This window comes from Arachis stenosperma, chromosome 7 (assembly GCF_014773155.1).
Source record: "Arachis stenosperma cultivar V10309 chromosome 7, arast.V10309.gnm1.PFL2, whole genome shotgun sequence".
NCBI classification, from domain to species: domain Eukaryota; kingdom Viridiplantae; phylum Streptophyta; class Magnoliopsida; order Fabales; family Fabaceae; genus Arachis; species Arachis stenosperma.
The window spans coordinates 55015419-55031811 of record NC_080383.1 but is presented as its reverse complement, the minus strand read 5'-3'; the positions used below and the strand labels follow the sequence as shown (position 1 = coordinate 55031811).

Below are 16393 nucleotides of genomic sequence, written 5' to 3'. Positions count from 1 at the left end.
TGCAGTGCAGTCATTCTGAAAAGCTTACCTGAGAAGCTTAAAGATCTTGGGAGCTTTATGATACCATGCACATTAGAGGGTACTTGTACCAAGCAAGCTTTATGTGATCTTGGGGCAAGTATCAACCTAATACCTGCATCTACTATCAGAAAGCTTGGTTTAACTGAAGAAATCAAACCAACCAGGATATGTCTTCAACTTGCTGATGGCTCCATTAAATACCCATCAGGCGTAATTGAGGACATGATTGTTAAAGTTGGGCCATTTGCCTTTCCTACTGACTTTGTGGTGCTGGAAATGGAGGAGCACAAGAGTGCAACTCTCATTCTAGGAAGACCTTTCCTAGCAACTGGCCGAACCCTCATTGATGTCCAAAAAGGGGAAGTAACCTTGAGAGTCAATGAGGAGGAGTTCAAGTTGAATGTTGTCAAAGCCATGCAACATCCAGACACCCCAAATAACTGCATGAGTGTTGATATTATTGACTCTCTGGTAAGAGAGGTCAATATGGCTGAAAGTCTCAACTCAGAGCTAGAGGACATATTTAAAGATGTTCAGCCTGACCTGGAGGAATAAGAGAGAATAGTAGAACCTCTGAAAATCCCTCAGGAAGAGGAGAAACCTCCTAAACCCGAGCTCAAACCATTACCACCATCCCTGAAATATACATTTCTGGGAGAAGGTGATACCTTTCCTGTAATTATAAGCTCTACCTTAGAGCCACAGGAAGAGAAAGCACTAATTCAAGTGCTAAGGACACACAAGACAGCTCTTGGGTGGTCCATCAGTGATCTTAAAGGCATTAGTCCAGCTAGATGCATGCACAAGATCCTATTGGAGGGTGACGCCAAGCCTGTGGTCCAACCACAAAGGCGGCTGAACCCAGCCATGAAGGAAGTGGTGCAAAAGGAGGTCACTAAATTACTAGAGGCTGGGATTATTTATCCTATTTCTGACAGCCCTTGGGTAAGCCCTGTCCAAGTCGTCCCTAAGAAGGGAGGCATGACAGTGGTTCACAATGAAAAAAATGAACTGGTTCCTACAAGAACAGTTACAGGGTGGCATATGTGTATTGATTATAGAAGGCTCAATACAGCCACCAGAAAGGATCATTTTCCTTTACCATTCATAGACCAAATGCTAGAAAGACTAGCAGGTCATGAATACTACTGCTTCCTGGATGGATATTCAGGTTATAATCAAATTGCAGTAGATCCCCAGGATCAGGAGAAAACGGCATTCACCTGCCCATCTGGAGTATTTGCATACAGAAGGATGCCATTTGGCTTGTGCAATGCACCTGCAACCTTTCAGAGGTGCATGCTCTCAATTTTCTCTGATATGGTGGAAAAATTCCTGGAAGTCTTCATGGATGACTTTTCAGTATTTGGAGACTCATTCACCTCCTGCCTTAACCATTTAGCACTTGTTCTAAAGAGATGCCAAGAGACTAACCTGGTTTTAAACTGGGAGAAGTGTCACTTTATGGTGACTGAAGGAATTGTCCTTGGGCACAAAATTTCGAACAAGGGGATAGAGGTGGATCAAGCTAAGGTAGAGGTAATTGAAAAATTACCACCACCTGCCAATGTTAAGGCAATCAGAAGCTTTCTGGGGGCATGCAGGATTCTATAGGAGGTTTATAAAAGATTTTTCAAAAATCGCCAAACCTCTGAGCAACCTGGTAGCTGCTGACACGCCATTTATCTTTGATAAAGAGTGTCTGCAGGTATTTGAGACTCTGAAAGCTAAATTGGTTACATCACCAATCATCTCTGCACCAGACTGGACATTACCGTTTGAATTGATGTGTGATGCCAGTGACCATGCCATTGGTGCAGTGTTGGGACAAAGGCATGACAAGCTTCTGCACGTCATTTACTATGCCAGCCGTGTTTTAAATGATGCACAGAAGAATTACACAACCACAGAAAAAGAGCTACTTGCAGTGGTTTACGCCATTGACAAATTCATATCCTATTTAGTAGGATCAAAAGTGATTGTGTATACTGATCATGCTGCTCTTAAATATCTACTCACAAAGCAGGATTCAAAACCCAGACTTATAAGATGGGTGTTTGCTTCTGCAAGAGTTTGATATAGAAATAAGAGACAGAAAAGGGACAGAGAATCAAGTAGCAGATCACCTGTCCCGAATATAACCAGTAGAAGGGGCGTCCCTCCCTCTCACTGAAATCTCTAAAACCTTTCCGGATGAACAACTCTTTGCCATCCAGGAAGTGCCATGGTTTGCAGATATCGCAAACTACAAGGCAGTAAGATTCATACCCAAAGAGTACAGTAGGCTGCAATTAAAAAAATTGATCACAGATGCAAAGTACTATCTTTGGGATGAACCATATCTCTTCAAGAGATGTGCAGACGAAGTAATCCGTAGATGTGTGCCTAAGGAAGAAGCACAGAAGATTCTATGGCACTGCCATGGATCACAGTATGGAGGACATTTTGGAGGTGAGTGAACAGCCACAAGAGTCCTCCAATGTGGCTTCTACTGGCCTACTCTCTATAAAGATTCCCGAGCATTTGTACTTAATTGTGACAGTTACCAAAGATCTGGCAATCTGCCTCACAGTTATGCCATGCCTCAGCAAGGGATCTTGGAGATTGAGTTGTTTGATGTATGGGGTATTGACTTTATGGGACCCTTCCCACCATCATACTCAAACACTTATATTCTGGTGGCAGTGGATTATGTATCCAAATGGGTGGAAGCTATTGCAACACCCACCAATGACACTAAAACAGTGTTAAAATTCCTCCAGAAACACATCTTCAGTAGATTTGGTACCCCTAGAGTATTAATCAGTGATGGGGGCAGTCATTTCTGCAATAAATAGCTTTATTCTGCTTTGGTTCGTTATGGAGTTAGCCACAGGGTAGCTACTCCATATCACCCACAGACTAATGGGCAAGCTGAAGTCTCAAATAGAGAACTCAAAAGAATCTTGGAATGGACTGTAATTAACCGTAGAAGGGATTGGGCAAGGAGCTTGGATGATGCTCTGTGGGCATACAGAACAGCATTCAAGACCCCTATAGGGACCTCTCCATACCAGCTTGTGTATGGAAAGGCATGTCACTTGCCAGTGGAACTGGAACATAAGGCCTACTGGGCAACCAGATTCCTAAACCTTGATGCCAAATTAGCTGGAGAAAAATGATTGCTTCAGTTAAATGAGCTAGAGGAATTTAGACTCAATGCTTTCGAGAATGCAAAAATTTACAAAGAGAAAGCAAAAAGATGGCATGATAAGAAATTGTCATCCAGAGTCTTTGAGCCGGGGCAGAAAGTTCTGCTATTCAATTCCAGGCTCAAATTATTCCCCGGGAAATTAAAATCCTGGTGGAGAGGTCCATATGTGATTACAAGCGTATCACCATATGGATACGTAGAGCTTCAGGATAATGAATCCAACAAAAAGTTCATTGTTAATGGACAGAGAATTAAACATTATCTTGAAAGTAACTTCGAGCAAGAATGCTCGAAACTGAGACTTGATTAGAGCTCAGTGATAGTCCAGCTAAAGACAATAAAGAAGCGCTTGCTGGGAGGCAACCCAGCCATTTACAAAGTTTATTTACTAATTAAATAAATTTCCTTTTTTTTACAGGTATGTGTCCAAGTATCTTCAAGGTAAAATAGCAATTGCTTGAATTCACAGAGTTACAGGGGAATTTGGAAGTTCACTGGCAAAAAAAAAAAGCCAGTAAGAAACATTTTGGGCGTTGAACGCCCAAAAGAAGCACCCACTGGGCGTTCAACGCCTGTAAGGGTAGCCATCTGGGCGTTAAACGCCAGAAAGAAGCACCTTCTGGGCGTTTAACGCCAGATTGACAGCATCCTGGGCGTTCAGAAAAACGCCCAGTGATAAAGGACTTCCTGGCGTTCAACGCCAGAAAGATGCATCTGCTGGGCGTTGAACGCCCAGGAGAAGCAACATTTGGGCGTTAAACGCCCAAAACATGCAGCGTTTGGGCGTTTAACGCCAGAATGGTGGGGAGGAGGTAAAATTCGTTTTTCTTCACAAATTTTCTAATTTTTATGTTTCAATTCATGATTTCTTGCATAAACATGTTTCAATTCCAAAAATTTTAACCCTAATTTCTAAAATCCCTTTTTTTTTTTCAAAAATATCAAATGTATCTTAATTCATAAACACAAATCTTTTTCCAATCCAATTCTTTTTCAAACCTTTTTAATTTCTTCTCATATCTTTTTCAACTCATCTTATCTTTTTTTTTTTTCGAAACTGCCTCTCCTTCTATTCCTCTTCTTTCCTTTCTTTTGCTTGAGGACAAGCAAACCTCTAAGTTTGGTGTGATTTGCCATGATCACTGAGCTAAAACTCATCAAGATCATGGCACCTAAGGGAACAGAAAGAGCAAGGATGTGAACTTAAGGGAGCTGAAGCGTCAGAAATTAATTCTTGAAGGCACCCCACAGACAAGAGGAACATCCACTTCCCAAAATACAGGTTGTTAAGTTCTAATTCTAGCTTTAACTCTGTGATAGTATTATTATAGGATTTTACCTTAGAAGTTATATAGGAGTAGTAGCAATTAGCATATCTATTTTGGCTTTATTTCCAATTAAGTTATAACTTATTTTTCTCATCATCATCAAACATGAATAAAATAGTAGATTTGTAGAATAAAGAGGCAATTTAATTTTTTCAAGTTCTTAATAAGGAAAATTCTAATTATTTATATGTGGTGGCAATACTTTTTGTCTTCTGAATGAATGCTTGAACAGTGCATATTTTTGATATTGAATTTTATGAATGTTAAAATTGTTGGTTCCTGAAAGAATGATGAACAAGAGAAATGTTATTGATGATCTGAAAAATCATGAAATTGATTCTTGAAGCAAGAAAAAGCAGTAAAAAAAAAATTCTTGTGAAAAAAAATTGCCAAAAAGAAAGAAAAGCAAGCAGAAAAAGCCAATAACCCTTAAAACCAAAAGACAAGGGTAAAAAGGATCCAAGGCTTTGAGCATTAATGGATAGGAGGGCCCAAGGAAATAAATCAAGGCCTAAGCGGCTAAATCAAGCTATCCCTAACCATGTGCTTGTGGCATGCAGGTCCAAGTAAAAAGCTTGAGACTGAGTGGTTAAAGTCGTGATCCAAAGCAAAAGAGTGTGCTTAAGAACTCTGGACACCTCTAATTGGGGACTCTAGCAAAGCTGAGTCACAATCTGAAAAGGTTCACCCAATTATGTGTCTGTGGCATTTATGTATCCGGTGGTAATACTGGAAAACAAAGTGCTTAGGGCCACGGTCAAGACTCATAAAGTAGCTGTATTCAAGAATCAACATACTAAACTAGGAGAATCAATAATACTATCTGAATTCTGAGTTCCTATGGATGCCAACCATTCTGAATTTCAAAGGATAAAGTGAGATGCCAAAACTGTTCAGAAGCAAAAAGCTACTAGCCCCGCTCATCTAATTAGAATCTGAGCTTCACTTGAAACTCTGAGATATTATTGTTTCTTAATTTCTTTTCATCCTATTTTATTCATCTAGTTTCTTGAGGACAAGCAACAGTTTAAGTTTGGTGTTGTGATGAGCGGATATTTTATACGCTTTTTGGGGGTAATTTCATTTAGATTTTAGCATGTTTTTATTAGTTTTTAGTTAAATGTTATTAGTTTTTAGGAAAAAATCATATTTCTGGACTTTACTATGAGTTTGTGTATTTTTCTGTGATTTCAGGTATTTTCTGGCTGAAATTGAGGAAGCGGAGCAAAAATCTGACTTAGGCTGAAAAAGGACTGCTGATGCTGTTGGATCCTGACCCCCCTGCACTCGAAATGGATTTTCTGGAGCTACAGGAGTCCAATTGGCGCGCTCTCAACGACATTGGAAAGTAGACATCCAGGGCTTTCCAGAAATATATAATAGTTCATACTTTGCGCGAATATAGACGATGTAACTTGGCGTTGAACGCCAAGTACATGCTGCTGTCTGGAGTTAAACGCCAGAAACACGTCATGATCCGGAGTTGAACGCCCAAAACACGTCATAACTTGGAGTTTAACTCCAAGAGAAGCCTCTACTCGTGGATAGCTTTAGTCTCAGCCCCAGCACACACCAAGTGGGCCCAAGAAGTGGATTTCTGCACCAATTATCTTAGTTTACTCGTATTCTGTAAACCTAGGCTACTAGTTTACTATTTAAACAACTTTTAGAGAATTATTCTGTACCTCATGACATTTTCAGATCTGAATTATATACTTTTTGACGGCATGAGTCTCTAAACTCCATTGTTGGGGGTGAGGAGCTCTGCAGCGTCTCGATGAATTAATACAATTACTTTGTTTTCCATTCAAACACGCTTGTTCTTATCTAAGATGTTTATTCGCGCTTAATTATGGAGAAGGTGATGATCCGTGACACTCATCACCTTCCTCAATCCATGAACGTGTGCCTGACAACCACCTCCGTTCTACATCAGATTGAATGAGTATCTCTTAGATTCCTTAATCAGAATCTTCGTGGTATAAGCCGGATTGATGGCGGCATTCATGAGAATCTGGAAAGTTTAAACCTTGTCTGTGGTATTCCGAGTAGGATTCTGGGATTGAATGACTGTGACGAGCTTCAAACTCCTGAAGGCTGGGCGTTAGTGACAGACGCAAAAGAATCAATGGATTCTATTCCAACCTGATTGAGAACCGACAGATGATTAGCCGTGCTGTGACAGAGCATAGGAACGTTTTCACTGAGAGGATGGGAGGTAGCCATTGACAACGGTGACACCCTACATAGAGCTTGCCATGGAAGGGACCCCGCGTGTGGGAAGAGGACTTCAAGGAAAAGTAGAAATTCAAAGGACAAAGCATCTCCAAAACTCCAACATATTTCTCATTACTGCACACCAAGTAACGATTTGATTCTCTTTTATTTTTCTAATAATTCTAAACACTTTGACTTCTTACAATTAAATCCAAATAATCTTATTGGCCTCCTGACTAAGATTAATAAAATAAATATAGCTTGCTTCAAACCAATAATCTCCGTGGGATCGACCCTTACTCACGTAAGGTATTACTTGGACGACCCAGTGCACTTGCTGGTTAGTTGTGCGAATTGCCAAAGAGTTAGATTGCATTTCGTGCACCATGCCACGCCTCATCTCCCAAGTGGCACGCCTGAGTCCACTGGCCCTTTAATTCCTCCTCTGGAAAACACTACCAGCGTGCCACGCCATGAGACTTGCGTGTCACGCCCTTCATTGCCATGGTCCCAGAGGTTGGCGTGCCACGCCTTCGATACCAAGTGGCACGCCCAGCTTTTGCATTGTCTCATTGTTCACTAGCGTGTCACGCCTTGTTGCTCAAGTGGCACGCCCATTCAATTGTGGGTCTTATAGGCTTGGCGTGCCACGCCTTGGTCCTCAAGTGGCACGCCCAAGTGATCTCTGGGGCTGGCGTGCCACGCCTTCGATATAAAGTGGCACGCCACAGTGATGAATCTTCTAGTAACGAGTTCGCGTGCCACGCCTTGCTCTTGGCGTGCCACGCCCCTTTGATGGTCTTCATTTTTGCTCTCTGAAATGTTGTACCAGCGTGCCACGCCCAGCTTCTGACGTGCCACGCCAATACAGTTTTGTAGCGTTTGTTCCAAGTGGCACGCCTGCTTCACACGCCCCACTTGTTTTGTTGTTTTCTTTCCCATTTTTGATGTCTTCTCCACCTGAAATCCAGCACAAACTCATTTCAAAGCAATGTACTATGATATTCATCAATTAAGGGATGAATTGCAATGATCAAATGAGATTATGCCTCTTTCATGGTCCTTTTTATGTAAGAAAAAGGATAGATAATGTAAGTCATCAGTACACGTGAGAAGGAGATCTGCCAGCAACACGCACGCGTCAGCCACGCGCACGCGTGAGGAGGAATTTTTCAATGCGATGCGCACGCGTCGACTATGCCCATGCGTGACGTTAGGCACGTGACCTCATTAAAGGCAATATGCTGGGGAGCAGTTAGTTAGTGTAGGAAGCATGCCTTAGGTTAGTTCTAGAGAGAGAAGCTCCCTCTTCTCTCTAGAAATTAGGATTCTTAGTTTAGTTTTCTCTTAGATTTAGGTTTAATTACTTGTTTTGATTTTGTTTCCTTTACTTTTCCTTGTTGATTTGCTTTAATTTCCTTAGTCCCTCTTTTTAATTTCTCTTTTGGGCCTCTTTTATGTTTATGAACTATTGTTGGATTTGGATTTTTCTTTTATGCAATTTCATGTTTTATGTTCTTTTCTTGCTTGTTTGAGTTGCTATTATTGATTTCTTGCATTGGGTAGTTGTAGAATTTACTATTTCTTGCAATTTACCATGCTTTTCTTTTATGCCTTCCAAGTGTTTGATGAAATGCTTGGTTGGGTGTTAAAGTAGCTTTTTGAGCATTCTTGGCTTGGAAAGTGAAATTAGGCAATCTTGAGTCATTAATACCCAACTTATGTTGGTGATCTAGGGTTGTTAGTTAATATTATTTTCATTGACTCTAATCTCTTACTAATTCAATTAGTGAGTTGATTAGGACTTTTGGATTGAGATTAACTAGTCTTATTTGACTTTCTCTCATGTGAAGATAACATTGTACCTTTTTCCAATTTTAGAGATGACTAAATAGGATTAACTCATGTTAACTATTGTATGATAATTAATGACTAGGATAGAAAGCCTATATTCTCAATCCTTGCCATGAATGTCTCTCTTTATTACTTGCTTTCTTTAATTGTTTGCTTTATTTACTTGTCATTTATTTTCTTGCACTTTTACCAACCAACCCCCTTTTGACCTCATAACCAATAATTAGGCACTTGATTGTGATTCTTAGGGAGAACGACCAGGGACTAATACTCTCAGTTATCTTTATTGGGTTGGACTTGTGACAACTAAAATTAAACTTTGATTGAGCATTACTTGTCGGTTTGGAACTATATTTGCAACGAAGTTATTTTCCTCTAATCGAGAAGAAATTCTAAGCCGACGGTTTTGCTCTTTCAGGTTTTTGGCACCGTTGCCGGGGAGTTGCAATGTGTGCTTGTTATTGGTTATTGTATATATGTCAATATTGTGAATAGCTTGGTTTTTGGTTTGTTTGCTAGTTTTAGGAGTTTATTTTCATTATTTCTTGTTAGCTTTTGTTTTTATTTCCTCTTGTACCATGAATTCTCACCACTTTGGCTATAATTTTGGTTCAAACTATGTTGTAGGAAATAGAACTAAAAGCTTCAATAATGGAGATTTGCATCAAGGATTTGGAAATCAAAGGCGGGGGGAGTCTCAAGCTTATGGACAACCTTCATGGCAACAACCTTCTGCGGTTTCTTATGGGTACAATCCAACTCCTAATGCATATCATCCTAATGGATGTGGTGACCCTCATTGTGGTTGTCAACCACAACCACCACAAACATGTAATTCTTTCCCTCAACATAACCCTCAATAACCTTACTCATAAGCCCCCTACCACCAAACACCTCCATATGACTCTAATCCTTATCCACCATACTAACTACCTTATGAGCCATATGAATTATACATAGAACCATAACAATTCTAATACAATTGCTCCCAAGAACCACCTCGATATACACCATCTCTATGCCCTTACCAAGATGAACCACCTCCCAAATAATGAACCACATCTTCCACTACCACCTTCAAGGGATGAAGCGCTCCATACCTTCTTCCAAGAACAATGAAGTGATATTAGCTCTTATATCCAAAGGCAAGAAGAGAAATAAAAGGAGCTAAAGAAGCTAGAAGTCATGGTTGCTACCATAGCGGAAGCCATTAACCACATGGCCGCCCACCTAAGCTCATATACTCAAGACGCTCCCATTGACGAATGCGTTAGCTTTTGTGCGCCAGTCCTAGCAATATGCTTTCACGCGTGTGCGTCAGTCATGCGTGTGCATTGCTGCCAATTCTTCAAAGCTCCATTCTTCATGTTCCTTCCACTTATGCTTGCTTCCTTTCCATTTTTAAGACCATCCTTGCCCTATAGATCCTGAATCCACTTAACAAACACATCACGACATCGAATGGTAATAGAAGATAATTAAAATATAGCATTTTTAAGGTCAAAGAAGCATGTTTTCAACCATGAAGCAAAATTAGGTAGGAAACACAAAACCATGCAATTTATATGAATACGTGCAGAAAATATTGATAAAACCCTCCAAATTCTGCACAAGATAAACCACAAAATTGGGGTTTATCAAACCTCCCCACATTTTAACCAAGCATGTCCTCATGCTAAAAATAAAAAGACCAAAGAACATAGGAGAATGTGGTTTATGAAATGCGATTTATCTACATGGATGCAACTAATGCAAATGCTTCTATCTACTTGGTCAAAAGTGAATCAATCTTCCAACAACATATATGAGCACATAGGGCTAAAGTGATAAGATAATCCACGAACTCTACCTATTCAAACATCGAAATAACATGTAAACAGCTTGCAAGAAGAAAGCTTGCGAAAGCCGGGAACAAGGAGTTGAGTATCGAACCCTCACCAGAAGTGTATCCGCTCTATTCGCTCAAGTGTATAGGGTTGATCACTCATTTCTCCTCTAATCATGCTTTCCAATGTTTGTTTTTCATCTAACAATCAACTGTTATTTGGTGCATGCGTACATTCATCATGAGGGCTTCTCTTTAGGTTGTAATGGGGTTAGGGTAAAGGTAAGGATGTATATATGGCCAAGCGAGCTTGAAATTTGAATCTTTGATTAACCTAAACTCTCACCTAACACACACACAACAACCTATACAATTCTAATACACAACCTAACTACCCATTTATTCACTTTTTACACACTCATTGATGAGCAGATATTTTATATGCTTTTTGGGGGTAATTTCATATAGTTTTTAGTATGTTTTAGTTAGTTTTTAGTATATTGTTATTAGTTTTTAGGCAAAATTCATATTTCTGGACTTTACTATGAGTTTGTGTGTTTTTCTATGATTTCAAGTATTTTCTGGCTGAAATTGAGGGAGTTGAGCAAAAATCTGATTTAGGCTGAAAAAGGACTGCTGATGCTGTTGGATTCTGACCTCCCTGCACTCGGAATGAATTTTTTAGAGCTACAAGAGTCCAATTGGCGCGCTCTCAATTGGGTTGGAAAGTAGACATTCAGGGCTTTCCAGCAATATATAATAGTCCATACTTTTCTCGAAGATAAATGACGTAAACTGGCGTTTAACGCCAGTTCCATGTTGCATTCTGGCGTTGAACGCCAGAAACAGGTTGCAAGTTGGAGTTAAACGCCAGAAACAGGTTACAACCTAACGTTTAACTCTAGAAATAGTCCAGGCACGTGAGAAGCTCAAGTCTCAGCCCCAGCACATACCAAGTGGGCCCCAGAAGTGAATTTCTGCACTATCTATCTTAGTTTACTCATTTTCTGTAAACCTAGGTTACTAGTTTAGTATTTAAATAACTTTTAGAGACTTATTTTGTATCTCATGACATTTTAGATCTGAACTTTGTACTCTTTGACGGCATGAGTCTCTAAACTCCATTGTTGGGGGTGAGGATCTCTGCAGCGTCTCGATGAATTAATGCAATTATTTCTGTTTTCTATTCAAACACGCTTGTTTCTATCTAAGATATTCATTTGCACTTCAATATGAAGAAGGTGATGATCCGTGACACTCATCACCATTCTCAACCTATGAACGCGTGCCTGACAACCACCTCCATTCTACATTAGATTGAATGAGTATCTCTTGGATTCCTTAATCAGAGTCTTCGTGGTATAAGCTAGAATCCATTGGCAGCATCCTTGAGAATCTGGAAAGTCTAAACCTTGTCTGTGGTATTCCGAGTAGGATTCAGGGATTGGATGACTGTGATGAGCTTAAAACTCGCGAGTGTTGGGCATAGTGACAGATGCAAAAGGATCAATGGATCCTATTCCAGCATGAGTGAGAACCGACAGATGATTAGCCGTGCGATGACAGCTCACCTAGACCATTTTCACTGAGAGGACGAATGGTAGCCATTGACAACGGTGATCCACCAACACACAGCTTGCCATAGAAGGAACCTTGCATGCGTGAAGAAGATGACAGTAGGAAAGCAGGGATTCAGAAGACAAAGCATCTCCAAAACTCCAACATATTCTCCATTACTGTGTAACAATTACTAATTTCATGCCCTTTTACTTCTTACAATTGAAACTAAAGAACCCTATTGGTATCCTGACTAAGAATAATAAGATAACCATAGCTTGCTTCAAGCCAACAATCTCCGTGGGATTCGACCCTTACTCACGTAAGGTATTACTTGGACGAACCAGTGCACTTGCTGGTTAGTTGTGCGGAATTACATAGTGTGAGTGTAAATTTCGTGCACCAGATGCCAAACCCTCAAGACAGCAACAAAGGAGGATGAACCAAACTATGAATGAAGTAGTTCAGAAAGAAGTGCTGAAGTTGTGGCATGCAGGGGTGATCTACCCAATCTCAGACAGCCCTAGGGTAAGCCCAGTGCAAGTAGTTCCTAAGAAGGGAGGGATCACTGTTGTGGCAAATGAGAAGAATGAATTGATACCCACAAGAACGGTAACCGGATGGCATATGTGCATTGACTACCGGAAACTTAATGAAGCTGATGAGCGGATAATTTATACGCTTTTTGGCATTGTTTTTAGGTAGTTTTTAGTAGGATCTAGCTACTTTTAGGGATGTTTTTATTAGTTTTTATGCAAAATTCACATTTCTGGACTTTACTATGAGTTTGTGTATTCTTCTGTGATTTCAGGTATTTTCTGGCTGAAATTGAGGGACCTGAGCAAAAATCTGATAGGAGGCTGACAAAGGACTGCTGATGCTGTTGAATTCTGATCTCCCTGCACTTGAAATGGAGTTTCTGGAGTTACAGAATCCCAAACGGCGCGCTCTTAACTGCGTTAGAAAGTAGACATCCAGGGCTTTCCAGAAATATATAATAATCCATACTTTATTCGAGTTTAGATGACGTAAATTGGCATTAAACGCCAGTTCCAAGCTGTATTCTGGAGTAAAACGCCAGAAACACGTCACAAACCAGAGTTAAACGCCAAATAGACGTTACAACTTGGCGTTTAACCCCAAGAGAAGCCTCTGCACGTGTAAAGCTCAAGCTCAGCCTAAGCACACACCAAAGTGGGCCCCGAAAGTGGATTTCTGCTCTAAGACTTATTTCTGTAAATCCTAGTAACTAGTCTAGTATAAATAGGACATTTTATTATTATATTAGACATCTTTGGTCTCAGTTTTAATCTATTGTTCATCTTAGGAGACTATTGATCACGTTTTAGGGGCTGGCCTCTCGGCCATGCCTGGACCATCACTTATGTATTTTCAATGGTGGAGTTTCTACACACCATAGATTAAGGAGTGGAGCTCTGCTGTACCTCGAGAATTAATGCAATTACTATTGTTCTTCTATTCAATTCAAGCTTATTCTTATTCTAAGATATTCGCTGCACTTCACCCTGATGGATGTGATGATTCGTGACACTCATCATCATCCGTCCTTATGAACGCGTGCCTGACAACCACTCCCGTTCTACCTTAGATCAAGTGCGTGTCTCTTAGCCTCCATTCCGAAAGATCGGAGTCTTCGTGGTATAAGCTAGAATTATTGGCGGCCATTCTTGAGAATCCAGAAAGTCTAAACCTTGTCTGTGGTATTCCGAGTAGGATTCAAGGATTGAATGACTGTGACGAGCTTCAAACTCGCGATTGTTGGGCGTAGTGACAGACGCAAAAGAATCACTGGATTCCAGTCCGACATGATCGAGAACCGACAGATGATTAGCCGTACTGTGACAAGAGCATTTGGACCATTTTCACTGAGAGGATGGGAAGTAGCCATTGACAACGGTGACGCTCTACATACAGCTTGCCATGGAAAGGAGTAAGAATGATTGGATGAAAGTAGTAGGAAAGCAGAGATTCAAAAGGGATAAAGCATCTCCATACACTTATCTGAAATTCTCACCAATGATTTACACAAGTATCTCTATCTTAATTTTACGTTTTATTTATATTTTAAACTATCAAACTCCATAACCATTTATTATCCGCCTAACTGAGATTTATAAGATGACCATTGCTTGCTTCATACCAACAATATCCGTGGGATCGACCCTTACTCACGTAAGGTATTACATGGACGATGCAGTGCACTTGCCAGTTAGTTGTGCGAAGTTGTGACAAAGTGTGATTCACGTTTGAGAGCTCCAAGTCTTTGGCACCATTGTTGATGATCACAATTTCGTGCACCAAGTTTTTGGCGTCGTTGCCGGGAATTGTTCGAGTTTGGACAACTGACGGTTCATCTTGTTGCTCAGATTAGGAATCTCTCTACTGTGGTAAAGAGGATCCCTATTATTATTTTCTGTTCCCTTTTTTTTTCATATGAGCAGGAGCAAGGACAAGACCATTCTTGTTGAAGCAGACCTTGAGCCTGAAAGGACTCTGAAGAAGAAACTAAGAGAAGCTAAAATACAACAATCTAGAGACAACCTTACAGAAATTTTCGAAAAAGAAGAGGAGATGGCAGCCGACCGAAAATAATGACAACAACAATAATGCAAGGAGGATGCTTGGTGATTATACTACACCTACTTCCAATTTTTATGGAAGAAGCATCTCAATCCCTGCCATTGGAGCAAACAATTTTGAGCTGAAGCCTCAACGAGTTGCTCTAATGCAACGGAACTGCAAGTTTCATGGACTTCCATCAGAAGATCCCTATTAGTTTTTAACTGAATTCTTGCAGATCTGTGATACTGTTAAGACTAATGGAGTAGATCCTAAAGTCTACAGGCTCATGCTTTTCCCCTTTGCTGTAAGAGATAGAGCTAGAACATGGTTGGACTCACAACCTAAAGATAGCCTGGACTCTTGGGATAAGCTGGTCACAGCCTTCTTGGCCAAGTTCTTTCCTCCTCAAAAGCTGAGCAAGCTTAGAGTGGATTTTCAGACCTTCAAGCAAAAAGATGGTGAATCCTTCTATGAAGCTTGGGAAAGATACAAGCAGTTGACCAAAAAGTATCCTTCTGGCATGCTTTTAGAGTGGACCATTTTAGATATATTCTATGATGGTATACTTGAGCTTTCTAAGATGTCACTGGACCATTCTGCAGGAGGATCCATTCACCTAAAGAAAACGCCTGCAAAAGCTCAAGAACTCATTGACATGGTTGCAAATAACCAATTCATGTACACCTCTGAAAAGAACCCTGTGAGTAATGGGATACCTCAGAAGAGGGGAGTTCTTGAAATTGACACTCTGAATGCCATATTGGCTCAGAACAAAATGTTGACTTAGCAAGTCAACATGATTTCTCAAAGTCTGAATGGATTGCAAAATGCATCCAACATTACTAAAGAGGCATCTTCTGAAGAAGAAGCTTATAATCCTGAGAACCCTGCAATGGCAGAGGTGAATTACATGGGTAAACCCTACGGAAACACCTATAATTCCTCATGGAGAAATCATCCAAATTTCTCATGGAAGGATCAACAAAAGTCTCAATAAGGCTTTAATAATGGTGGAAGAAACAGGCTTAGCAATAGCAAGCCTTTTCCATCATCTTCTCAGCAACAGACAGAGAATTCTGAGTAGAGACCCTCTAGCTTAGCAAACATAGTCTCTGATCTACCTAAGGCCACTTTAAGTTTCATGAGTGAAACAAGGTCCTCCGTTAGAAATTTGGAGGCACAAGTGGGTCAGCTGAGTAAGAAAATTACTGAAACTCCTCCTAGTACTCTTCCAAGTAATACAGAAGAGAATCCAAAAAGAGAATGCAAGGCCATTGATATAATCAATATGGCCGAATGCACAAAGGAGGAGAAGGACGTGAACCCCAGTGAGGAAGACCTCCTGGGACGTCCTCTGAACAAAAAGGAGTTCCAAATTGAGGAACCTAAGGAATCTGAGGCTCACCTAGAGACCATATATATTCTATTGAACCTCCTTTTACCATTCATGAGCTCTGAGAACTATTCTTCCTCTGAAGAGGATGAAGATGTAACTGAAGAGCAAGTTGCTCAATATCTAGGAGCCATCATGAAGCTGAATACCAAGTTGTTTGGTAATGAGACTTGGAAAGGTGAACGTCCCTTGCTCATTAGTGAACTAGATACATGGGTTCAGCAAACTCTACCTCAAAAGAAACAAAATCCTGGTAAATTCTTAATATCCTGTACTATAGGCACCATGACCTTTGAGAAGGCTCTGTATGACCTGGGGTCAGGTATAAATCTTATGCCACTCTCTGTAATAGAGAAGCTGGGGATCTTTGAGGTATAAGCTGCAAGAATCTCATTAGAGATGGCAGACAAGTCAATAAAATA

General features: G+C 40.4%; 1 non-coding gene across 1 annotated transcript; it reads right to left on the bottom strand.

The window, feature by feature from the left end:
- Window positions 1-14996: 14996 nt before the first annotated feature.
- LOC130942516 (small nucleolar RNA R71) lies at window positions 14997-15100 on the bottom strand. Its single transcript, XR_009071083.1, has one exon. It is a non-coding gene; the product is annotated as a small nucleolar RNA R71 (small nucleolar RNA).
- Window positions 15101-16393: the final 1293 nt, after the last annotated feature.